Here is a 27,817-nt window from a genome sequence, read left to right on the forward strand (position 1 = left end):
ATGTGATGCGAGCACCTTGGGATGTAAGTTTCACTTCCTTATGCTCATTTTCTTTACACATACGTCTTGAAATAAAGGTATTTTCTTTTTTGTTTATTTTGAAGGCCTTTGTAAATGTAGCAAACATCACGTTCAACCATCAATCATTTGCCAATAAAGAAAGACACATGGTCATGTATGATGATGAAATCTACGACCAATGGGTAAATATCTTTGGAGAAGTATCAGGCAACATCTGCTCGTGGGAAACAACCATGCACAACAACCTTTAGATGCCTAAAAGGTTTAGAAGGTGGTGATGTCAAGCTACTACAATAGGAGTTGATAGAAGAGAAGATATGATTATTGAGGCAACCACATCAAGAAAACATGCTTGACCTCTCTGCACGTGCAATGAACTTAAAGCAGACCAAGGTTTTTGTGGCTCAAATGTTGATGGTGTTTAAAGAGCTAGATTTGTTAGCAATAGTTACCTCATGGGGAGAATGTAAGTCTCATTATAACATTACAAGTAGATTTACAAATCTCTCTTCACGAGGTGTACTCAATGGCTTAATATTGAGCTACAAAAAGCAAAGGAGAAACAGTCACTTCCAAAAATCACTAAGGGATATGTGTAATGGATCATTGCACAAAAGAATGGCACTTCTAATTTGCAGTTCACTTTACCATGGACAATCAAGTGCATTGGAAAGAATTTTGAAGGCATTGAGTTTCTTCGTAGTGAGAATAACTCTAAAATTTGTGCTGGTGTCTGTATCATAGATACAACACACAAAAGTCCTATATCTAGTGGTTGGAGTGCTATCCAATTTGGTAATGTAATTGATGGAGTATGTGGGGTGGCACATCAGCCACCATTAGAGTTTTTAAACACTAGCTTAGTCAAGTATCAGCATGCTGCCTCCCCAGAGAAGGCAATTTTTGAAAAAGCTAGATGGTATGAAATGTATGTTCTATCTTTGAGCTCCTTAATAGCATCAGAGACCATCCAAACACGTACTCTTCGTGAATTACTTTTTGAGGTTTGGGCATTCTTTAGTCAAGGAGAGAAATACACCAATTACTCCAGTGTTAAAGAGTCATTGTTGGAGCCAATGCATTCTCTCTGCATCAATGACGACAAGTATGATGCTTTGACCACGGCCAACAAAGCCATTTTTTTGCGTCGTGCAATCAAATGCATCTGTGTCAAAGAAGATGATCAAGTAATGGGTATCTTCTCATTAGGCTATGGGACTAAAGAGGCACTACAACAATAGAGAAAGGTAATATCAGTTGTTTGTATAAGGATGATCAAATGATGCAATTGGAAGCTCTTTGTCATTTGAAGACCTTGATCTTGGACGGTGGGCAAGTGTAGATACCACAGAGATAGTCAATGCCAAGGAGTCAGAGGAAGAATAATGTTGATGCCATTTTAGAAAGTCTATAGGAAACAGGTTACTTCATGAAATGGCACATTGATATAATCCCTTGGGGAAATTCTAGGTGATGTTTAGTTTCTCTCTATGATGCAATTTGTGTACCTTGGTTTAAGTACTAGGCACTACACTTTGCTACATATGAAGATGTTAGCATTGAGTTTGTTATAGTGTTGTATGTTGTATTTGTATATCTTGGATTGGGTTCCATGCACTATACTTTATGCTAGATAGTAACTAGGGATTTTTGACAAATAGAATAAGGCATTTGACTTTGTGATCAAGGGATGTATGGATCTGAGTCGTATTTCTCCAAAACCCACCATCGAGACATGCCATGTGTTGACAAGATATTGTATGCTGAATCAAATATAGCAGATTTGTTGAGCCTAAATTGTTATGTCTGAATTATTGAATTTGCTGAATTAGATATTTTTGAATCTAATATTTCTGGGTCTAAATATTTGCTAAGTTGGAGTATTGCTGGGTCAGAATATTGCTCGGTTTGAATATTATTGGGTCGGATTTTGCTGAGTCTAATCTTTTATGCCAAGAACATCTTGTTGGATAGTTATAACTATCATCTTGCAATTGTATTGGACACGGGTTTTGTGAATGGGAAGCTAATCTATGGTGTTCTTCACTCTATCTAATGTTGCTTTTGTGCATTCTTTATTGTCTCTGAAGTTGTCTGTCTGATATTCTACCGAGTCTAATTATGGAGTAACTATCTATTCTCTATATGAGAGTATGTGTGCGAGAGAGATTCATATGTTGTTCGAACCTCAACAACAAGAGGAAAAAAAATGTTAAAGTGAGGAAATCAAGACGTCGATATCTATATCTATCTATACTATTATAAAAGGGGGAGGAATCCCCCCCCCCCCGCCCCCAACCAACACATGGTACAAGATCCTTGATCCAGCCTGTGTGCCCTATAGTCCCTAGCCACACAGTGACGCTAAGAGAGAGAGAGAGAGAGAGTTGACGGCTAGGTCAACATCACGACATAACTCAACAAGTCCTTATTCTCTGAGAGTTATGGAATGCTGAGGATTATGGTTGTATACATCATTTGTAATAAGTAGGTAGTCTAGTAGCAGAAGCCGGGGTGCAATGGCACTTCCATATTGTAAATACAATGCCATTTGACCCTCAAACTCTTTTTTAGGTTTAACCTAAGGTGACCTTAGTATATAAGGTACCTAGGTCATTTTGTAAAGAGAACTTTTATCATAGTCATAATTTTTAAGCTGCCGTCAACTGTGTGTGTGTGTGTGTGTGTGTGTGTGTGTGTGTGTGTGAGAGAGAGAGAGAGAGAGAGAGAGAGAGAGAGAGAGAGAGAGAGAGAGAGAGAGAGAGAGAGAGAGAGAGCGTGAGCTTCATCTTGGCGCTACTCCCCGCTCGTTCATCATATTGTATATTTGACTGTACCACCGTGCTAGCCTCGGCAAGAGCTACGCAAAAATCCTAAGCATTCCTCACGAAACGGAGCGAAAGCGCTCATGCATCTACGAGCTATTTACGACTGCAAGTATATCAAACGATGTATACTTTCTACGTGCAAGTAGTCATTAGAATCATGTCGACATAATCTACACATAGGTACTCATAGATTTCAGTTCCATGCACTTTTAGAATTCGGCTCTGTCTTTATATGCGTTTTCTGTAGATGGGTTTAGAGATAGGGTTTTGAGTGTAGAGGCTTTGGGACAGGTGTATCCTAGTGAGGGGATGGTGTTCCTTAAGTTTTGTTCGATTTTGGTATGATCTGATGGGTTTCCTTCCGTTTGTGTGTATGTGGGTAGGTGGTGTAGTTGAGAGCAGTGAGACTCTAGGTTGTGGTTTGATTGGCCTTCCAGAGTGTTGTATGTGTAGGATGGCCTCATCCTGGCAAGCTAAAGAGATTTCTTCCATGCCTATCGTGTCATCTGAGTCCTCGATTGACATTATGTTGATCTAGGTTGTGTTGCATGCACTTTATGGGTGGTGTGATTCGCTTCCGCAACATTGGCGCGGTTGCCGGGATACAAGGACTTAGGTAGGTATTCCTGCTAACACTTGTGTGATGGTTGCTTGCTTTAGTTTTGGATAAACAAATCATTTTTCTTAAGTGGATCCGGAGAGGGTATTCCGAGATCAAGTGGATAGCCAGGAAGAGTGTGTCTTACCGAGGGTCTACGACTAGGTAGATTTAGTTAGGATTTGTAGATTAAGTAGTTGTTGGTGGTCGAGTGGTTTTTGAGGTGATAAAAGCGTTTGCTAATCTGTGTGTGGCATTGAAGTGTTTTTCTACTCATAAATGCAAAACCCCATATGATTTGTAGGAGTAGCTTTAGGTAAGTGATCTAATTTTGATCTAGAGCTATTCATCATTGATTTATTTGCTAAAGTGCTTGTTTGCATTCATGATCTTTGAAAAGTCTACTTTTGAGGAAAAAATGCAACAAAAAGAGTTACGTTGACATTTTTGCATGGCTGATTGGTGCTGAGCATATAAAAGGGCATGTGCAAGGGTTCTGTGAAGAAAATCTGAAATTTGTAAACTTGGACATTATACGCGTATAATGTCTCAAGGGTCATCTGGAGACCAAATTTGAAAATTTTCACTGCATCAGTGTGTTTAGAAGGGGGTTTTACCCTAAGTACACATTGAAACAGTTTTGACCAATTGTTGACACCCAAAAGACAAAAGACGTAGTGTCTGAAACAGGAAAAAGAGAAACTTGAGATTCTGAGCACAGTTTTGCATGAAAAATGGTAGAAGTGAAAACCAGTGTGGTAGAGACTTGGGGATGCTTTTGAATGAATTTTGTCCAAAAATTCATCAGCAGCAGACAACAGACATTATACGCGTATGATGTCTTAAGGGTGTTTCTGGTAGCAATAATGAAGTTTTGACATTATACCCATCTTCTCCATGTTGTGTTGAGCACACCCACCAAATTCCATATCATTTGGGCTTATAGATTGAAAACTAAGGGGGTTTTACTCTTTCATAGGATTTCTTTGTCAAAAAGTGGTGATTTTGAGCAATTTTGACATCCAAAATTTGTTGTAATCACATATTCTTGTTGTACACATCAATGGGCACCTTTGGTAGGAACAAAAGTGAATTCTGACCACTTGGACATCATACGCGTATGATGTCCTAGAGACCATATCTGAGGTCAAAAGTTACAACTGAGTGCACCCTTGTGATCTACAGCATTTAGGAAGCATATAGGCCAATTTTCATCAAATTTGCATCATTTTTGGGCTTGCACAGACCATAAGATGCATCTAGGTAAGTGAATGCTTGTATTGGCCATAATTTGCTCAAAAAGTGTCAAAATTGAACTTTGAAACTTGTTGTGAGTTGCCATTATAGAGAGGAACCTTTGGAGTGAGTTCCACTTCATTCTAACCAGTTAGACATCATATGCGTATGATGTCTAAAGGGCACATTTAGAGACCAAAATTGAAATATGAGCTCACCAGGGTGTTAAGTACCACAAGACAAGCTCACAGATCAAATTTTATCAAATTCTGAGCACATAGACTTTATATGCGTATAATGTCTCAAGGCCAGATCTGAAAGTCAAATTTCACTTTTGACCACATAGGAGGGTTGGAAATGATGTTTTAAGCCTGTTTGCAAAAATTTCATGTCATTCTGAGCCAAAAGACTTTATACGCATATAATGTCTTAGGGGCCAGATTTTGGTCAAATCAGACATTTGAGTATGCCTCAGTGTCCTAGAGAATAAAAGAAGTCCCTAGCCAAAATTTCATTGAATTTGGAGCTCATTTGAGCTTGTAAAGGCAAGAAGACATCTAGACAGATTCATAATTGTATTGATCATAACTTGCCCAAAAAATGTCCAAATTGAATTCTAAAAGTTGATGAGAGTTGCCCAAGTGATAAAGATCCTCTGGAGTAAAAATCACTTGATTTGGCCACAATATGATGTCTCTGTTGGGTTAAAGGCCTAAATCATCCCTTTTTGTACATTTTTATACTTTGTCCAGGTTCACATTGAACCTGGATACATTTTTTAAAGTCACTTATACTAAAAGTGGAAAAACCCAAAACTCACTTATTGAGTTTTTCTAAAAAATGTGAGCTCTCTCTCTCTCTCTCTCTCTCTCTCTCTCTCTCTCTCTCTCTCTCTCCCCCTGCTTCGATATCTAGCACTAGCTCTCTGCTGCTCTATGCTTCTTGCTTCTTGCCTCGATCCTGCACTACATCACGACGCGCACCTACCGGTACCTTCTGCTTTGCGCTTTCAAATAGTATCAGAGTCCTATGGTTTCAAAATAGCCCTGTGCAGTCTGTTGGACAATGAGTTAAATTTGCTCTCCTGCATAAAATTTTACTTTCATCATGAAGCCCTTGCTTTCGGGGTCGAAAAGGTCATCGAAACTGCTAAAACAGCCCAAAACAGGTGATTATAGCGTATTACAGGTCAAAACAGCAATACACAAGTGTACCAAAGTTGTGGGATCACATGTATTGGTGATGTCGCGATAAATTGAGTGAAAAGCTGAGTACAGGTGTTTGAAATTGCACATTCTAGCTGAAATTTCAGATTTGGACAGTTTCATGTAAAGAAACTGTGGTCTATCATATGCAAAGTCTTGTGGTTGCTCCTATTTGCTGAAATTTTAGCCTATTGCATCTCTCTTGTATACACACTTGTGGTTGAATTAAGATGGCTTCTTCCTCTTTCGCATCTGACACTAAAAGTTTGATGGAAATCAAACGGTTCGATGGTCAAGGCTTCAATCTTTGGCAAGAACGCATGCAAGGTATCCTTTTCTTAAAGTATTGTGAAGATGCATTGGAAGAGAATAAGCCACAAGGTTTGTCTGGCGAAGAGTGGGCCAGGTTGAATAAGAAGGCTATGGCCTACATCAAAATGGCTATCAATGATGACATTTTGATGGACATCAAGCGTTTGGACTCTGCTTATGTAATATGGCAAAATCTAAAGTCCAATTATGAGATCACCACGCCTATGAACCAGGTGCATTTGATGTGAAAGTTGGTGAATATGAAGCTTGATGACTCGAAGTCAGCTTTTGAGCATTTGAGCATTTGAGTGCTTTTACAGGTGTGTTGAGTCAGTTGCTGGACAGTGGGCTTCATCAATTTGATGATAAGCTGAAATCTATTTTCTTGCTTATGACATTGCCAGATACTTGGGAAACTTTGGTTGTCTCCTTGAGCAACAGTCCCACCCTCACGTATGACAGTGTGAGAGGGTCTATTCTCAATGAAGAGATTAGACGCAAGTCTAGTGGGGAAGGTGGGAGTTCTGCCTACAATGCAAGAGGTAGAAATCAAAAGCATGATGCGGGCAACATGATTCAAAATAAAAGTAAGAGCAAGAAAAAGGATAAGGATGTCACTTGTTATCAATGTGGCAGAAAGGCTCACAAGAAACCCGATTGCAGGTATTTCAAGAAAGAGGAGGAAAGGAAGAAGGAAACACAAGAAAAGAAGAAGAAAGATGAGAAGAAAGGGAAAAAATCAGCAGGTGATTCCTCCAGGGATGCTGAGAATGCAAATGTATCCTCTAGTGTAGTCATTGAGGAGTTGTCAGACATTAAGGAAATTTTGGTTGTGGCTTCATGCCACTCCGATTTGGTGATAGCTTATGCAGAAGACATGCTTATCTCGAAGAAAGATGTCATTGATGCATTGCTTAGTGCTAATGATGGCCTATCCCAGTCTTGGATAGTGGATTCTGGTGCTTCATTCCATGTTACTCCATCTTTGGAGTGTTTTGCTACATATGCTGCATGCAATTATGGCAAGGTATACCTTGGTGATAATTTTTCTTGCAACAATGAGGGAATGGGTACCATGCATTTCGCTCCTAAGAATGGTCAAGAGCTTGTGTTGAATGATGTCAGGTTTGTACCAGGCATTAAGAAAAGTTTCTATCTGTTGGTTAGTTAGATGCACATGGTTATACTACCATCTTTGCTGGGGGTTCATGGAAGTTGCTTAAGGGCTCTATGTTTGTTCCAAAAGGGTCTAAAAGAGGTACTTTATACTATCTTCGATGCAAAGCTTTTCCTAACAAGTTTCTTGCTGTTGTGCTGAAGTTGCTTCATACACGGAATTGTGGCATAAGAGAATTGGCCATATGAGCCAAAAGGGTATTGATGTGCTTTCCTCTTTAAAGAGGGTTGATGTAAAAAAAAAACTTGGATTTTTGTAACAATTGTCTTTATGGAAAGCAAAAGAAATCTTCTTATTACTCTGGTGTCTCTCGCAAAGCTAATCCTGATCTGATTCACTGCGATGTATGCACTATGCCTATTAAGTCTTTTGGTGGTGCATTGTAAATTGTGACATTCATTGATGATTGTACTAGGAAAGGATGGATGCATTTGTTGAAAAGTAAGAGTGAGACTTTTAATGCTTTTAAGAAGTTTCATGCTTTTGTCACTACGCAAAAGAGTACTAAGCTTAAATGTCTCAGGTCTGATAATGGAGGAGATTATGTATCTGCTAAATTTGAGCGTTTTTGTGATGAAAATGGGATTAAAATGGAGTTGACAACCCCTTATAATCCGTCTTCTAATGGTGTGGCTGAGAGGTATAATCATACTTAATGCGAGAGAGTGCGTTGCATGTTGTCCACCCCGCTAATCTTTCCGAAATGTTTTGGGGGAAGGCATTGAAAACTGCAGCTCATATTTGCAATCACTCTCCTAATAGTACGCTGAAAAATGACATTCCAGAGGAGGTTTCGTCTGGCAAACCTTCCTCTTATGATCATTTGAGAGTATTTGGAAGCGAAGCTTTTGTTCATGTACGCAATGACTTGAGAACAAAGCTTGATACGAAGTCCATTAAAGGAGTCTTCCTAGGTTATGGGGAAGAAGGTGAAATGGGCTATAGAGTGTGGTTACCACAGTTTAGAAAGGTAATACGCAGCCGAAATGTAGTATTCAATGAGGCAAAATTGCTTAAGAATGCTATAAAATTTGATGCTGACAAGAAAACAATCAGATTTGAGCCTTCCGTGCCACCCATTGTTGTTGAAAAAGAGCCTTATGATGCATTATCGCAAGCTGAAATTGATAATCAGCCGGTTAACCTTGAGCCAGAAGAGGCTGGACATGATTTTGATGCTCCTAATGAGGATGGTCAGCCACTTGAATTGGCTGAAAATGATTTTCAGCAGCATAATAGAGCTGAAAATGAGTTGCCTTATGATGTAGAACCGTTGCCTGAGAATGTAGATCATTGGGTACGTAGGTCAACTCGTTTGAGAAGGCAACCGTAGAGATTTAACCCCTCTTTGGATCATGTAACGTTGACAGATAAGGGTGAAACTCTTACATATAAAAAGGCCAAATCATGTGAGTCAAGTAGTAAGTGGGAGCTTGCGATGCAAGAGGAAATAAAATTTTTGTATACAAATGGTACTTGGGATCTTGTGCTATTGCCTAAAGGGAGAAAGGATCTTCCTAACAAATGGGTATACAAGATTAAGATTGTGGATGAAAAACCCAAGTACAAGGCAAGATTGGTTGCAAAAGGATATGCACAAAAAGAAGGAATTGATTTTCAAGAAATCTTTTCTCCTGTTGTAAAGCTTACAACTTTACATGTCCTTTTTTCTCTCGTTGCGGTGCTTGATTTGGAATTGAATCAAATGGATGTAAAGACAATGTTTTTGCATGGTGACATTGAAGAGGACATATACGTGAAACAACCTGAAGGTTTTGTAGTTCCTACACGCGAGGAACTTGTATGCAAATTGAAAAGGGCTCTGTATGGTTTAAGACAATAATCACGGCAGTGGTATAAGAAGTTTGACGTTTTTATGTTGTCTCAAGGCTTTAAACGCAACCATGTAGATCATTGTTTGTATACGAAAAGGGATAAAGATGGTAGTCTCATCATTCTTGTTCTCTATGTTGATGACATGCTGCTTGCCAGGAGACATAAGACTAGGCTTGATGCTCTGAAATGTAAGCTAAATTCAACATTTGCTATGAAGGATTTGGGTGATGCAGAGCATATTGGGCATGCGTATTAAAAGAGATAGAAAGCTGAAATCGATGTTTTTATCTCAAGAAAGGTACATTGCAAAAGTACTTAACTGGTTTAATATGGATGATGCTAAGCCTCTTGGAGTACCTTTACCTCCATACACTAAGCTTAGCAAAGTAGATTGCCCAAAGGATGAGGTGGCATTGAAAGCAATGAAAGGAATCCCATGTGCATCAGCTTGTGGTTCTCTTATGTATGCTATGGTTGCCACTCGTCCTGACATTGATTATAGAGTGGGAGTTGTTTGTCGATACATGTCAAATCCTGGCAAAGCACATTGGGAAGCTGTCAAATGCATTTTGAGATATTTGAAAGGTACACAATCAAAGTGTATTTGTTATGGAAAAAGTGACTTAAAGTTGTAGGGATATTGTGATGCAGACATGGCAGGTGACATGGATACTAGGAAATCTACTAGTGGATATGTATTTACCATTGCTGGTGGTGCAGTCTCTTGGTGTTCTAGGTTGCAAAAAATTGTGGCATTGAGTACTACTGAGGTTGAATATATTTCAGCCATAGAGTCTTCAAAGGAGGCCATTTTGTTGGGCAGACTTGCAAAAGAACTTGGCATGCCTATTCATACACCCGTGTTGGGTTGTGATAGCCAGAGTGCTATCTATTTAGCCAAAAATTCTATGTTCCATGCACGTACCAAACACATAGATGTGCGATACCACTTGATACGTCAGGTATTGGAGGATAGTCTAGTCACCTTGACTAAGATCCATACACAAGATAACCCTGCAGATGTTCTCACCAAGAGTCTTGCTAAGGATCAACATGAGCATTGCATCATACAGCTAGTGGGAGTTGGTTAACTTAAAGGCGTCATTTATGCCTTTAAGTGGGAGGTTGTTGGGTTAAAGGCATAAATAACCCCTTTTTGTACATTTTTGTAATTTGTCCAAGTTCACATTGAACCTGGACACATTTATTAAAGTCGCTTATAATAAAAGTGGGAAAACCCAAAACTCACTTATTGAGTTTTTTCCAAAAACATGGGCTCTCTCTCTCTCTCTCTCTCTCTCTCTCTCTCTCTCTCTCTCTCTCTCTCCCTGCTTCAATCTCTAGCGCTAGCTCTCTATGCCTCCTGCTTCTTGTCCCAATCTTGCACTACATCATGATGCGCACCTATCGGTGCCTTCTCCTTCGCGCTTTCTGTCTGTATTCCTAATTTGGAGGTGAAAACTCACATTGAGCTTCTAGAAGTGTTATGCACTGTAAAGTAAGCCTAGTGACCAAGTTTCAACAAATTTGGGTCACATTTGGTCAAGATACAAGCAAAAATCCTTGATCTTGAAACTATTTTGAGTGTTGTTTCAAGTGCAGTTCACCAAAACTGCTCTAACTTTTGATAGACAACTCCAAATTGAGTCAAGTATATGTTAACTATGGAGCCTGATTTACCCTTGTAATTTTCTGTGGTAAAAGCGCACATTTGTAAGGCCCCCATTATGAGGAGAAGCCATCGTGCGTGAAGGAAAATCACTCACCGGAAACCAAAATTTTCACGGACAAGAATCAGGGGCAACTTTAGAAGCCTCGGGGGCGGAGGCCCCCGAGACTTTTTTTTTTCGTTGGAATATTATGGCCGGACGGCGGCCGGAAAGTGGTCGGAAAACAACCGGTCGGTTGGCCGGTGGCCGGTAGTCAATGGCCGATGGCCGGTGGCCGAATTCAAAAGCGGACTTGTCTTCTCAAGGGCGGCCACACATGGGTGGATTGGAGGGTCCGATTTGGACTTATTCACACAAGGGCGGCTACACATGGCTGTCTCTCATAAGAGAGGGCAGCCCTTTTGGCCTATAAAAGGAGGCCATTTCTACACACATTTCATAGTGTGAAGTTGATGCAACAAGGTGAGTGTGAGGTGGTGAGAGTGAAGCAAGGCGGGAGCTCCATTAAGGGTATAATCCCTTTGTAAACTACTTCTTGTTTTGAAATACTAAAGCCATTGAGTGGCTGCTTTCCCGTGGACGTAGCCCACATTGGGTGAACCACGTATATCGTGTGTACTCTCTCTCTCTCTCTACTCTATAATCTCGTGTATATAAATCTGTCTCTCTCCATTAAGTAATCTACTCAATTATCTATTTAGCTACGTCTTATTTCCTAACAACTGGGATCAGAGCAAGGTTTGCTCGTAGTTAAATTATCTCAAGGAAAGGATTCCTTGAATTGAGTGGGAGTTATGGCGGAGGAAGGGAAGCTCAAGATCGAGAAGTTCAACGGCAATAAGTACCAACATTGGAAGATGCAGATTGAAGACTATCTCTACCAGAAGGACCTCTATTTGCCACTAGGCGGTCTTGCGAAGAAGCCCGCAACAATGGCAGATGAAGCATGGATTGTCCTTGATCGAAAGGCACTGGGAACAATCCGGTTAAGCTTGGCGTCAACGGTGGCCTTCAATGTTTCGGAGATGAAGACCACGGAGGACTTGATGAAGTCACTTGACGACTTCTACGAGAAACCATCGGCATCCAATAAGGTATTTCTTATGAAGCGCTTTTTCAATCTAAAGATGGCAGAGAATGGTTCAGTTGCAGAACACCTAAATGACTTTAACACAAACATAAGTCAACTTCGATCAGTGAAAATCAATTTCGATGACGAAGTGCGAGCTCTCCTTATACTATCATCTCTACCGGATAGTTGGGACAGCCTTGTGATGGCTGTAAGTAATTCTATCTCTGGCACAAATACTCTTAAGTTTGATGATGTTGTGGGTGTTCTCCTAAGCGAGGAAATGCGAAGGAGAAGCATAGGAGAATCATCAAGTGCTGCACTATCAGTGGAAACAAGAGGAAGGCCTAAGGAGAGGTTCAAAAACCAAAAGGGTCGTGATCGCTCAAGGCGGAGCAAGTCACGCACAAAGTCAGTTCTTGAATGTTGGAACTGCGGCAAGAAGGGCCACGTCAAGAAGGATTGCTGGTCCAAGAAGAAAAAGGAGACAGAGTCTCAAGACAACAAGCCAACATCGGAGGCCAATGTGGCAGGTAAAGTAGAGCAAGATGCTCTAGTTCTCTCATTAGACAATGTGTCTAATTCCTGGATAGTAGATTCCGGGGCTTCATTCCATGCGACACCACACAAGCAACATTTCCAAGACTATACCAAAGGTAATTTTGGGTATGTATACTTGGGAGATGATGAAGCTTGTGAGATTGTTGGCAAAGGTACAATTTCTGTCAAAACTGATAACGGAAATGAATGGAAGCTTAAAGATGTTAGGCATGTTCCTTCTCTTCACAAAAATTTGATCTCTACAGGACAATTGGACGATGAAGGTCACAACATTGCATTCGGAAACAAACGGTGGAAGATCTCAAAGGGATCTTTGGTGGTTGCCAAGGGTGAAAAAGTCCGTACACTTTACTTGTGTACTGTTAGCACGCAACCTTCAGCTTGTGCAGCAACTACAAAAGTTGACAGTGCAGTGTGGCACTACCGACTTGGGCATATGAGTGCCAAAGGAATGCAAATCCTTCAAACAAAGAAGCTTCTACCAGGTTGAAAGAAGTGGACTTAGAGTTCTGGAAGATTGTGTTTATGGTAAACAAAAGAGGGTAAAATTTCAAAAATCAAGAAATGAAAGAAAAAATAAAAAACTTGAGTTGGTTCATTCTGATGTTTGGGGTCCTGCAAGTACACCATCACTTGGTGGCTCATTGTACTATGTAACATTCATATACGATGCGATAGAAAAACATGGGTTTATGTCATGAAGAATAAATCCGATGTATTTTCCATATTTCAAAGGTGGAAAGCCTTTGTGGAGAATGAAACAGGTACCAAGGTTAAATGCCTCAGATCCGACAATGGAGGCGAATATTGCAGCCAAGCTTTTGAAAGATTTTGTGCTAGCAATGGCATTCAGAGGCAAAGGACAACCCCAAGGACACCTCAACAAAATGGGATTTCGGAAAGGATGAACAGGACAATCATGGAACGAGCACGAAGCATGCGGCTACATGCAGGCCTACCGCTTGAGCTTTGGGCGGAAGCTGTAAGTACGTCTGTGTACTTAATCAATCGGTCACCCTCAACGGCATTGGATGGGGGAGTTCCAGAAGAGGCATGGACAGGTAAACTGGTGAATTATGCATTTCTCAAAGTGTTTGGGTGTGAGGCTTTCATGCACATAGATAGAAGCCTAAGATCAAAGTTAGATGCAAAGTACAAAAAGTGTTTCTTCATTGGCTATGGAGAAGGAGACTTTGGGTATCGTCTATGGAATCCTGAAGATGGTAAAATCTTAAGGAGTAGGGATGTAATTTTTAACGAACAAAATATGTACAAAGATTACTTGGAAAGAAAACAAACAAAAGAAACAGGTGATGAGTACATGGAGCTTGAGGACGGTGAAGACTCAAGGATTGCAAACGGTGACAATGTGCAACAACATCAACCAAATGAGGAGCCTCAACCTATTCCCCGAAGATCTACAAGAGCAAGTAGACCTCCAGAAAGGTTTGTTCCTTTCTTCAACCATCTCTTGATCTCAGATTCTGGAGAGTCGGAATCATATGAAGAAGCTATGCAACATGAATCCAAAGAAGAATGGACGAAGAGCATGCAAGTGGAGATGGACTCACTACATCGCAACCAAACATGGGAGTTGGTTGAGTTGCCTAAAGGTAAGCGGGCACTTCAAAACAAATGGGTGTACAAGCTAAAGGAAGAAGAAGGTGGGAAGAAAAGGTACAAGTCTAGGCTTGTGGTAAAAGGTTTTTCTCAAAAGAAAGGTATTGACTTCAATGAAATATTTTCTCATGTTGTAAAAATGAACTCAATTAAGCTTGTCTTAAGCCTTGTGGCTGCTCATGATCTAAATCTCGAGCAAATGGATGTAAATACGGCATTCCCTCACGGTGACTTAGAGGAGGAAATCTACATGCTTCAACCAAAGGGGTATGAAGTAAAAGGTAAGGAGAAAATGGTTTGCAGATTAAAGAAGAGCTTGTATGGTTTAAAGAAAGCATCAAGACAATGGTACTTGAAGTTTGATCGATGGATGTTGGATCATGGATTCACAAGATGCAACTCGGATCACTGCGTCTACACGAAGAATTTGGGAGATGGGAAATTCATCATCCTAATGTTGTATGTTGATGACATGTTGATTGCAAGTGCTAACATGCAGGACATCAAAGACCTAAAAGAGGAGCTGTCCAAATCTTTTTCAATGAAAGATTTAGGTGCTGCAAAGAGGATACTTGGTATGAAAATATCAAGGGACATGACGAAGAAGACAATAAAGCTATCTCAAGAAGATTACATCAAGAAGGTACTAGAAAGGTTTGCAATGCAAAATGCAAAACCAGTTTCTACACCTTTGGCTGGTCATTTTAAACTAACGAAGGATATGTGTCCAAAGACACAAGAGGAGATAGCCTATATGTCTAAAGTTCCATATGCTGCAGCGGTAGGTTCTCTAATGTATGCTATGGTCTGGACAAGGACAGACATTGCACATGCAGTGGGAGTTGTGAGTAGGTTCATGGACAACCCAGGTAAAGAGCATTGGCAAGCTGTGAAGTGGATACTTAGGTATCTAAAAGGGACAACAACAAATGCTTTGTATTTTGGAGGAACTGATATTTTTCTAGAAGGGTATGTTGATGCAGATATGGCAGGTGACAAAGATACTCGAAGGAGCACTACTGGCTATGTGTTCACGGTTGGAGGCACAACAGTAAGCTGGGCTTCAAAGTTGTAGAAAGTGGTTTCACTTTCTACCACGGAAGCAGAGTATGTAGCAATGACGGAGGCAAGCAAAGAAATTCTGTGGCTTCACAAATTCTTAGAAGAGCTTGGATTCAAACAAGACAATTGTGTCTTGTACAGTGATAGCCAAAGCGCTATCCATCTTGCGAAGAACTCAGCCTTTCATTCAAGAACAAAGCACATTGAGGTGAGATATCACTTCATATGCACTGTTTTGGAAGAGGGACAACTAAAGCTAGGAAAGGTGCATACAAGTGAAAATCCTGCAGACATGTTTACAAAGGTGGTCAACAAGGAGAAGTTGAGCTTTTGCTCATCTTCAATCGGCATTCAAGGATAAGAAGCCAGAATGGAAAGCAGTCACAGGTTTGGTTTGGAGATCAGTCTCCAAGTGGGAGATTGTTAAATATGGAGCCTAATTTACCCTTGTAATTTTCTGTGGTAAAAGCGCACATTTATAAGGCCCCCATTGTGAGGAGAAGCCATCGTGCGTGAAGGAAAATCACTCACTGGAAACCAAAATTTTTACGTACAAGAATCAGGGGCAACTTTAGAGGCCTCGGGGGCGGAGGCCTCCGAGACTTTTTTTTTCGCCGGAATATTATGGCCGGACGGCGGCCGGAAAGTGGTCGGAAAACAACCGGTCGGTTGGCCAATGGCCGGTGGTCGGAAGTCAATGGCCGGTGGCTAGTGGCCGAATTCAAAAGCGGACTTGTCTTCTCAAGGGCGGCCACACATGGGCGGATTGGAGGGTCCGATTTGGACTTATTCACACAAGGGCGGCTACACATGGCTGTCTCTCATAAGAGAGAGTAGCCCTTTTGGCCTATAAAAGGAGGCCATTTCTACACACATTTCATAGTGTGAAGTTGATGCAACAAGGTGAGTGTGAGGTGGTGAGAGTGAAGCAAGGCGGGAGCTCCACTAAGGGTATAATCCCTTTGTAAACTACTTCTTGTTTTGAAGTACTAAAGCCATTGAGTGGCTGCTTTCCCGTGGACGTAGCCCACATTGGGTGAACCACGTATATCGTGTGTACTCTCTCTCTCTCTCTACTCTATAATCTCGTGTATATAAATCTGTCTCTCTCCATTAAGTAATCTACTCAATTATCTATTTAGCTACGTCTTATTTCCTAACAGTATAGCCAGGAGAAAAGCTTGTTAGAAATATTTTCCCAGGTTTCCTAAATCCAAAATTTTAGGGTACCCAGAACTAGTTTGCAGAGACCAAAAGAGCCACAAATTCCTGACTTCTAAGAGACGTGATCAAGGGCCAAAGGTGCTTGTTAAGGACTATCTTGAACACATTGAAGTAAGCCTTCTTACATCAAGTTTAAGCTGTTAAGCCCAAAGATCATGTTCTCTTTAGAGTCAAACTCAGCTTATACAAGCTTCAGAATCCCAACAATAGAGGAGCATCCTTCCATAATGGATCTTCCAAACTTGCAGTTGACAAAGACCAAGCTTGTTGAATGAGTTTGGATAATAGGTCATGAAAGTGAAGGACTGTATAGATATATTGACGACAGTGAGGACAACCTTTATAGGTGTTCAGAGCCATACCCAGAAGAGATGACGGAGCACAAGCTCATATATGTCTATACATACGGAGCCGACTATCAATGGAATTCTATAGTTGTTGACAAGCATGGACGAGAATATAGAACTATAGAAAGCACAAAACCACTGACTGCATTAGACATAGGTGGATATTTGGTCAATGAAGGACCACAAATACCTCCACAAAACATGAGAATTCCTACACACAAATTCCAAAAAGGGAGCCACTTAGATTCCCTTCTAGAGAGATAACGAGAGACGAAATGATCACAGAGATGGCATACATGCCTCCTCAAGTGAATCTGCCTAATGGACCATGGATGTACCCAGATGCAACCATGGAACATGAATTTTATAGAGGTGGAATTACGGCCACAACAGGACCACATGTAGCATCACCACCCCCTATAACTTACTCCTATCCAAATCAGAGCAGAACCTGGAGAATATATGATCCTGAGAGTGAGAGTGACACATCTTCTCAAAGGAGTGATTCACCAAGAATCCAACCCACATTAAGGCCAGAGGTATCTAGTGAGCTTGAAGGACTAGCTGATGCTCCTCTAGTCAAATCTGACCTCCAAGAACCTCTATGGTGCAAAATTGAGAGAAAATGGACAAACCATATGAGAGAAGAGTGTTACTATGTCATGGAATATGCTAGGGAGAGGTATGTACAACCTGTTCTAGTAGCACCTACTCCACTTATATACGCTATGAGGAATGCACCAGGACCAGTAGGAGTTTCAAGGCCACAGCTTGTCTTACGACAACAACCTCTACTGCCAAGTGCTAGAATGCCCATAGACATGAGATACATGCCGATGATGGAAGTATCTAACAAACAAGCACTAGTACCAACTATAGTGTATTATAACAACCAAAGCGGGTACTTTCCTTCAAAGCAACAGAAGATGAGAGAAAAAAATGGAATGGTGAGGCCGGTACAACCTCCATCTCTTGCGTTTCGACCTGAAGAAAGAAGATATAATATGGAAGAAAGGACATTGCGTTCATTGCAAGTAGAGGCTTAGCAAGGTCAAAGCCTATTTATAGCCAAGAGGAATTGCAAGAAGAAGCTCCTCAACCAGAGATAGATAGTATGATTCCATATCTCTGGTTCCTTAAGTACAGTCATAAAATCCATTCTCTTGTTCCTTAAGTACACTCATAAAATCCATTCATACGGTCTGAATAATAGACTTTGTTCTGATAGTTCTTCTTGAGCTAGGTTTTAAGGTAGATAGTATGATTCCATATCTCTGGTTCCTTAAGTACAGTCATAAAATCCATTCATACGGTCTGAATACTAGACTTTGTTCTGATAGTTCTTCTTGAGCTAGGTTTTAAGGTAATCCCAAGTTGCAGCATTATGATCAAGATTGTTTTTTGTGCAATGGTCTCTCCACCAACGCTTGTCTGTCTTCTCTAGTTTGAACTTAGTGATGATAGCTTTGTTTATTGTGGACAAGTGTGCCAAGTCAAAGTAGTCATCCATGCACTCATCCAATCTTCAAGAACTTTGCCTACATCTTTGCCTTCCCCGCTAAAATTTCCAGGTCAAGACTTGCAAAGCATAGCATCGATGTCTCTAGCGATAATGGTGTGTTGAGGAACAATAGGCGCACTTGCGTTAGCAGCAGCCGCATTTCCTCTAGGAGGCATGGTAACTTACTGCACCATATAAATGAAGGTCACACTTAGTAAAATATTCTATTCCGCTCGAAGTCCTTAAATCAAATAGAATGGACAATTGAATTATCGATGAGAGGAATATAGAAGAAAGACTGCTTTTAAAAAACGCCGAAAAGCATAAAAAGCTAAAAATAGCGTAAAAAGCAAAAAAAATCAAAAATTGAAGCACGGGTTTCTCTCGTCCATTGGAATAAGAAAGTGGACTCGCTTTTGACTAAAAAGCACTAAAAATCATGAAAAGCTAAAAATAGTGTGAAAAGCACTAAAAAAGCAGATTTTTACAAAATTCAACGATAGCCCCTGGAACATATAGATTAAGGATCCGGCCTTGCTTTTTGCAAAAAAGCACCTAAAAGCATAAAAAGCATGAAAAAGCTAAAAATAGCAGATTTTTTCCAAAACAGAACCAAACGTCTGTCTAACCTATTGGAACATGAAACGACCTTGTTTTTTAATTTAGAACCTTCCAATACTGTCAATCAAGCATCTTAAGTCAAAATTTGGCAAAATAGATATTGAAAGCTATTTTTCTTATTTTTAGAAGAGACCCAAAAATTGGGGATCTTACACTCCTCGTGCTCGCTCTATCTGTGGTTCTATGGCAACTCCTCTTCCCTTGCTTCGCATCACTTCAACTCTCAAAGAATTATGATGGCAAGCCTTGAGCTCAAAAGCTCTTGTATTCTCAAGCCAACTTATGAGAAAAGGACTTTGACAGTTGAAAGAACAACGCCGCAAAATCTGGGCTCTATATCTCTTTAACTAGTTTGTCTACATCATGGAATTCTCATATCATCAATATAACTTCAAAACAAAACTCTAAAAAGTCTCTCCAACAAAATCTTAAACAACACTTTCACTCAAACAAACCGGAACTATCCAAAACACTAACTTGACATCTCAACCTTGGACAACCAAACTCTCTACCATATAAGGCACTATCTGTAACACCTATAGTTCAATCCTAGCTGTTTAAATAACTAATATAAGTCTACTAGTACATTAACCTTGACTTGGTTAACTAAATACCTTAGGTAATTTAACCTTATACTCAAGTTAATTCATAACACATCTTGTCAGCAACAAACACAAAAATTAACAAAAACCTACCATTAATGCATGTGTTATAGCATTCATTAACATGTCAATGCAGGTAAAATGCCCATGAAAATCCCCAAAAACAACCCACGTTTGGTACAAAATGCCAAAATAACTAGGGGTCTAAAGGACCCTTCATGATTCACTCAATATCACCAAGTGGGGCCATTAAGCTTGCAACATTGGATGGACAAGAAATGTCAAACTGGATAAGTGGATGTAGACTGAAGAAATATCATGTGTCATTGACATAAGAGATGCTCAAAAGAGCAGATGCAACAAAAATTAAGAAGAAATAAAAACAGCTCGAGATTCAAGAGACACAACAAGAAGCAAAAGAGCGATCAGATTACCAACACTGAGGAGGATGAAACAAATGTGGATCCATACATTGCAGCAAAGCTAGAAGTTGTAATGTTATCTATTCATGTGTTGTTTGACTTCGGTGCTAAGATGAATACAATCAGTTGGAATCTTTATGAGCAAATGCCAGAATTGACCATACACCTTTTGTAGTGAAACTAGAAAGGAAAAGGGCACATTTTTCCTAATTCTTGTGTTGAAATTCGCGTTTGATTTTTGGTCTTTTGCCACAATTTTTGATTTTGTGCCCTAAAAGTGAAAAGACTCAAGAATAAGAGACAATCATTAAAGATGAGCCCATAGATGTGTGTAAATACGTAGATAATAAGTTTTTTTGACTAAAATTTATATAATAAGAAGTGGAATAATCCGTTGAAAATTTTCAAATAAGGACTTTTTGTTGAAATCTAACTTGTGTTATTTATCTAACTTGTTTTTAGATTTTCTAGGTCAATTTTGCTATTTTTCATATTTTTTATTGTTTCTTATTGGTTTTCTAAGCAATAAATGGCTACAAAAGCAAAAAATTTACCAAAAAAACTAGACACAAGTACATGGACTCTAGGAAGAGACTAAAAATTTTAGAAGTCAACTTGGAGAAAGAATGAGCAAGTTATGGCAAAAATCGAATAAGTTGTGGAAAATCGGATAAGTTATCCTATTGAACCCAAGCTGGACCAATAGCTTTGGGACATGAAGACAATAAAGTTTGGTAAAGGAACTTGCACAGAAGAGATGATTTTCAAGGTTTCGCAATAGGAAATCTCTTGTAACTCAAGAAACCACCAAAATCAATGCAAAGCAATAATGGGATGATGAAATGGGCTAAAAACCACTTTTAAAGGAGATCTTATATTTTTGAGGTCTTTAGATGCTATATGACATAAATTTTCTAGGCACAAGCCCTAACACTAAGCCCAAACCAGTGGAAGTGACTGCAATATAATAGAATGTCATCAACTAGCTTATATCATTGAGTATAAGGTGTGGCATGAGTTTCACCTTGTTCAGAAGTCAACATATAGGAAGAAGGAAAAGAATTGTGATTTTCCCCCTAGAAGTCAAGTTGCAACCAACAATGGGATTTGCCGTTGTACAGGTAAAACCCTAGCTAATTAAGACCTATCCCAAAGGTTTCACACCCATTGGAAGCATAACAATCCCACTAAGAAAATCCAAGCTTGGCAAAGAGACTGAAATTGACCCAACCCATGTGCAACTAATTAAATTTAGAATGCAGGTGAAGAAATAATCTTTGATCAATGTAAGAATCAAACCTACCAAGTCAGGTTGCTAACAAAGGTCTAATGTGAAAAAAGTGGAGAAAATTGCAATTTCTCCATTATAATGTTATAAAAAAGATCAAAGTGAATTAATCTCACGGTACAAGTTCAGGACAGCATAAAAAACATCCCTATGATGCCAAAATGGGATAACACTCACATCATCTACATCAACCATGGTGCAAAACACTTGGAGCAGCTTCTTACGTAAACCTTGACTACGACTAAACCTCTCATCCAAATCACACCAAATAAATACTAGAACCTATAGGGTTAGTGAACATTAAGTCTATGTAGTTAGCACTTTAAAAAACTCACACAAGCATAGGTATGAGAAAAAAACATGATTTTTTCTCCGTTTGCATGAAAAATGATTTAATTTTTCCATTTTTGAGATTTTGCATCATTTGTACATGAGTTTTGAACAAAGTGGCCTATTAACCAGATATTCAACTACATAATAAATAAGCAGGCATCACTTTAGTCTCTAACTAATCTTAAATTATGATAATCTGTATCATTTGTACATGAGTTTTGAACAAAGTGGCCTATTAACCAGATATTTAGCTACATGAAAAATAAGAAGGCATAACTTTAGTCTTTGACTAACCTTTGAATTTCGATAATTGTCCATAGGAGCTATGAAGATAGAAGCTAAAGGCATCAAGAAAAGATGAAGTTGCAAGAAGAAACTTGAGAAGATTCCACCATTCACTCTGCTGAGACTCTCTCAAGGAGGCATCCACTTACATAGAGGAAGAAAGACTCGAGCTTGAAGGGGGAATAGTTTATGAAGCAACGTATAGGGATATAAAAAATAACATGGTTACCATCCCCATGGTCCCTTGAGAAGCCTATAACCTGGCAAGGAAGCTATTAATTGAAGGTGCCTTGGAAAAGATAGACTTGCTCAACTACTTTCAAATGACCCCATGCAGAGTTGACATCTAGAGGGCCCATGAGCTCTACACCAACATCACAGAGGAGGGAACAACTTTGAAACGCCCAACCTTGACAATGATAGAGTCTAGGTGAAGATCACTTCTCAGCTCATTGCTATAGCCTTAGGCCTATCCAACAAAGGAGAAATTATGAAGGGAAAGAAGGAGATAGGGGTGGAAGTGTTTGTAAAGAAGGAAGCTATAGCCACCTTTGTAGATATGACATTCTAGGAAGCAGAGCTACCCACCCACATGTTTATGCAATTCTTCCACATAGAAGACAAATGACCTGGAAGGTATAAAACACCCAACCATATAGTGGAAACAAACTTACACCTGGACTTACGGGCAAAATAAGTGACCATCAACCATGCCCAATACTTGCTCAAGTTGTTGACAAAGAAAAAGAAAAATTCCAAGATTACTTATCTATCAGCTCTATAGGTCTTGACAAGAATATCATATTAGTCTATCAGAGCCACTTTGGACCTTCCAGAAGCTCCAACACAAAATGATTGGATTCAACCTCAAGAGGAGGAGAGTGAAGAGGAAATGACCAAATTGGGATCAACTCAGACTACTGCTAGAACACGCTCCAAAAGGAAACTACGAGAATCGAACTCCCCTAAAGATGAGCAAGAAGACCAGAAGGGTAAGAAGCCCATGCCAATGCCAAAATAAGAGAAATATCAGAAGCAAGCAAGAGAAGAGAGTTTAGCCAAACAATTCAAAAAGAAAAGAGTCAATGAAGATGACTTTCCAAAGAAATGGGTGCCACACCAAGCTAGGACCAAAAATCCATTAGCCTCCCCTGTCACTGCTGAGCAGTTAGTGGAAATCATTAGGAAGAGAATGGAGTCTAGGAGGGCCTCTTTAATTGTCATGAGATTATGGAGGTGATTAACATTTTGACAAATAGGTGCACTCCATGTGTACAAGAATAGTGGGTGTGTAAGAGAGGTGTAAGAGTGGTCAAATGATGCACTTTCCCCCCAAAAACATGGGGTGAAAAACTTTATGACATTTGGCCTTCCTTAGCTCCTACGTACAATCTCCAATTTGAGTGGAGATTATAGATGTGTGATGTACATGTTGAGCTCTTTTTCATGGATATGTTACATGATATTGTTTTGCTAGCTAGATTTTAAATTCCATTTTGGGTGGAAGATTTGAAGTCAAATAAACTAAACGTTTTTCCTATTTGAAGTCAAAAGTTGTCCCTTGATGGATTTCTTAATAGTAGAGGTTTGAATCCCTTAAACTGCCAAATAAAGAGGCCCTCCTAGACCCCATTCTCTTCCTAATGTGTGGGCACAAATGGAGCGATGCAAAGGAAGCGGATCAAAAGGCTGCAGATGATTCAAAGAAAGTAGCGGAAAGACTTGACTCTGATAGCTCAATAGAGAGTTCCCAATTTCAAACAAAGAAACATTTTTATGAAGATTACATGAATGAGACGACACAAGGGGACACCTCTGAATCAAAGACCTCACAAGATTCAGACACCCATAGAGAAACCAAAAATCAAGATAGTCGCCCCTAACCACCAAATTTTCTTGCAATAACAGAGGAAATACAGCAACTAGTGCCAATACTCAACACCTAAGCGCGTTGGAGAGGGGGTATGCGGAACACACCTGTAATACAAACAAACTACCTCTCTATAGCCTAGGTCATACACATCACCCCAATCCACTAGAGCTCACCTTCAAAACTCTCAACACACGCTAGCAGGTCACTATCCCACGCACACCGACGCGTAAATATGCTCACCATAGCTACCCAAGAATTGCTCTGCCCGCTTCAAGCCTCACACCACTGCCGCACACAAAACCATTCTCTCACTTCCATTATGCACACAAAGAAGGGACCCAAGGGGCACACACATCCGTACTGGCACGCCACACACAAGCAAAAGAAGTAGAGAAGGGGGCAATGTGGAAATGATGCAAGAGAAACACAATGGAGGATTCATCATCGCTCAAAATTCCATAGATAGCTCCTTTACAACGATGCACCCACATGCTCTTTCGGCAAGAAAACACACACTTGGTCTTTGCAAGCACACATCTCTACACAAAAAAGCCCTTAGAATAAACACCCATTCACCTTGGCTCCCCTGCCAAACGGCAGGCAAAGAACCCTTTGGCAAAAAGCCTAATGGCCAAAACCATAAAAAATGGTTCAAATTTGACTTTTATAGGGGTGCCCTCTTCAATTTTGGAATTTGGCCTTTGATTTGCCCATCTGGCATCCATTTTTGGCAACTTTTGAAGGAGGCTACTCTCTTGCAAGCTCTCTTATGTGCTCTCTACTCTTGAATTGAGAGGGGGTACATTAGTGATGTCGCTAGTGCCCCTTGGCATTGGGTGAACCATGTATATCGTGTGTGCTCTCTATCTCTCTCTCTCTCTCTCTCTACTCTATAATCTCTCTTGTGTAAAAAAATTATCTCTCTCCATTAAGTAAACTACTCAAATATCTACTTAGCTACGTCATATTCCCTAACATTTGACTACCTTTGAATTTGCTGCTTTGATTGGCTTGTACGGTCTTGGAACTATCCCTTTAATGGACCACTCTCCAGCTCTTTGGATCTGTGCAATTCTCTCTCCTGGCCATCCCTACACTCTCCCTTCTCACATGGGTACCCAGATTCTCTCTCTCTCTCTCTCTCTCTCTCTCTCTCTCTCTCTCTCTCTCTCTCTCTCTCTCTCTCTCTCTCTCTCTCTCTCTCTCTCTCTCTCTCTCTCTCTCTCTCTCTCTCTCTCTCTCTCTCTCTCTCTCTCTCTCTCTCTCTCTCTCTCTCCCCGTCTCTCTGTCCCATGCTCAAGCTGCCTGCCCGACTGCGACCCTCATCGACCTGCCTTTTCAGTACTGCACAAGCTAGCTACCTCCCCCGACCTGGGACAACAGATCCAAACAAGGCTCTTCTAGTTGCGTATTGCGCTATGAGCCAACAGGGGACCGGCAGTTTGCAGCTTCGTCTTTTTGACTTGTCGGCAATCTACATAACCATTAAGTATTAAGGTCATTTTTGAAAGTCCGCAAGAGTGGGGACCCACAGTAAGTTTTTCTCACAAAGCAGAGCTTGGCCATAGACCCAAAGGTTTCGCATAGCCATGACTTCTTTCAGCATGCTAATTTCCAGCACATGCAAGAGTTTTCTTGCTGTGGCAGCTGCACCCAGAAAGGATCTCGCCGCTCGCCAAGACACAAGGATCACGGCTTTAGAGGCTTAGATCCAAGAACTTGCTTTGGAGAATGCTAAAAAAACGCTTGATTAAGCTCGAGGACACAAAGGCTAAGGAGAGTGAAACTTTGCTCGCAAAGAAACTCGAAGTTGAAGCTTCTCTCACTAAGACTATCAAGACAGCCCCAATGAGGCAGCGCATAAGAAGATTGACAAAGAAATACAAGCTGCCTTACAAGAATACCGGATCCAAGAATCCCTTGCCCTAAAGATTAGGATTGGAGGACTCTCCTCGCCATGGTGCACCGAGGAGGATACCCTCGAAGCATCCATCATCAAGCTCAATGACTTTCTTCAACCAATCAACATCGAACCCGACACTATCTCTTGGATCAACAACACACATAGACGTGTGCCCCATGCCCAATGCATCCTCACTTTCAAGAAAAAAGAAAAACGGATGAGGTTGCTACGTCAATCCTATCATCTCAAGGGGACAAAGCTTTGGATCGCCAAGGAATTGACTACAAATCAACTCAAGCGTAAAGCAAGAGAGCTCAAGAAGATGCATAAAGATTGTAAACAAGGTAAATGGGCAGTCTACCGTGGCAGTAAAGCCATCATTCAGGAGTTTCGAACTCCCAAGCCAGCTCCCCCTCCACATGACCCCCCTTAGGTTTTGTTTTGTTCTTATCCTTTCCTTTTTTCCCGTTTTTCCTTTACCCCTGATGGACCCTCAGTCCCTAATTGATATGTATCTAACACTTCCACCCCAAAAGAACATATGTAATGCTTCTATTTTGGTCCCATGGGTCATATCTGACCTCCGTGGATGATAATTAAATCTCTCTCTCTCTCTCTCTCTCTCTAGACTCCTCTGTTTTTATGCACATGAACACCAGCGACCTTGCTAGTGGTGCCTCTTCTTCCTTCATCAAAAGTGTTGGCCCCTTGAGGGTGCATGATCAAGCCCCTATGGGGGAGCCATGTTAGCACTGCGCAAGCTCCATTTCTGACTACCACAACGACCAGAGCATCAACAACTATGCCCACCTGTGTCCGCCAAAACTGAGTGCTACACGCCCATTGGGTCGCCGTTGTCACCGCGCTTAGAGCCATCCAATGTCCACCATAGCTACTGGAAGATCTCTCTCTCTCTCTCTCTCTCTCTCTCTCTCTCTCTCTCTCTCTCTCTCTCTCTCTCTCTCTCTCTCTCTCTCTCTCTCTCTCTTCATACCTCCATATGAGGGTCACACCACAGCCCTTATATGCTAGATTTTAGTGCCAAAACCCCGCATGTGGGATCTTCACCTTCCACGTGGTGGAAGCTCGCAAGAAACCCTCCTCTATGCACTAAAGCAAAACTCTATTTCATGGAAAAAACTCTCCCTTGGGGTACCAACTTTGTCCAGCTCCCATTGCCTACTCACAAACACAATGATTAAGATGTAAGATCCTCTCGGTAACCCAGTGTGTTGTCTCCCACACTTTGATCTTTACCACCCTTCAATGGAGCTTCAACAGCCCGGGGGATTCACTCTATATATAAACGGGACGCCACCTACGAGCGGACAACTTTGATAAAACCCCTATATATAAATCATACTAGGGAGTATGACCCCCCTTTCTACGCTTATACGACAATCAATGCAAAAAATTATCATACCTTTAACTTAAATATAAAATTTAGGTCTCACATGATCTATCTAAGGAAAACTAGTCAAAGAGCATTTAGTATAGTGACTGTCAACGTACTAAGGAACCACTTATGTTGATTCAAAACAACCTCGATACACAATCTTCAAGGGACACACTCTTGAACCTTTTTTGCCACCTGCTGAACAACCACCGAAGCCCTCGTTGGCTTCTTCTTGTTCAAAGCTCCTCAGTCGATTCACCTCTCCATGCATATGCAGCCCCTTGCTGGTCTTTACTCACAGATGGTGGCCCCCTTCAAGCTTCTTGCAGCCCCTCGTGACTCCAATCACAGCCACCACTGGTGTCCTCCCGTGCTCTGGTATGTCTCCTTTCGTCCTCTCCTGGCAGCTCTCTTTGGGGCACCTCCCTCATGACCCGACCATGGCCAGCTCCTTGACGGCCCTTCCTTGCCTCCCAAGTGATGTACCTCCTCCTATTGCCACCCCGTGGCGGCCTTCCTTTGTCTGCTGTCAGCCAGTCCCATCACCTCCTTGATGGGGTAACCCTGCAGCCTTCTCCTGTCTGTAGCCAGTCCACCTTCCCCTCAATGCCCGCCGCTCAGCTCGGCCTTCCCTCTCCTTCAAGACCTGTCCACGGGTGTACCCCTGCACCTGGAAACTTGCCCTACCTCTCAGGTCGCGACCTCTCGTCAAGCCAACCGCTCTCCTGCATAGCTGGCTGCCGCTTCTTGTATAGCGGGCTGCTCCCCACTTGATATCCAACTCCAGCCCTGGATTTTTTAATGGGCTGCAGCCCACGGTCCTCTGA

General features: G+C 41.0%; 1 pseudogene; it reads left to right on the forward strand.

Moving 5' to 3' along the window:
- Positions 1–369: 369 nt before the first annotated feature.
- Positions 370–27,817, forward strand: LOC147452493 (uncharacterized; annotated as a pseudogene).

The sequence above is a fragment of the Adiantum capillus-veneris genome, chromosome 8 (genome assembly GCF_014529385.1).
Source record: "Adiantum capillus-veneris isolate H3 chromosome 8, ASM1452938v2, whole genome shotgun sequence".
Taxonomy (NCBI): domain Eukaryota; kingdom Viridiplantae; phylum Streptophyta; class Polypodiopsida; order Polypodiales; family Pteridaceae; genus Adiantum; species Adiantum capillus-veneris.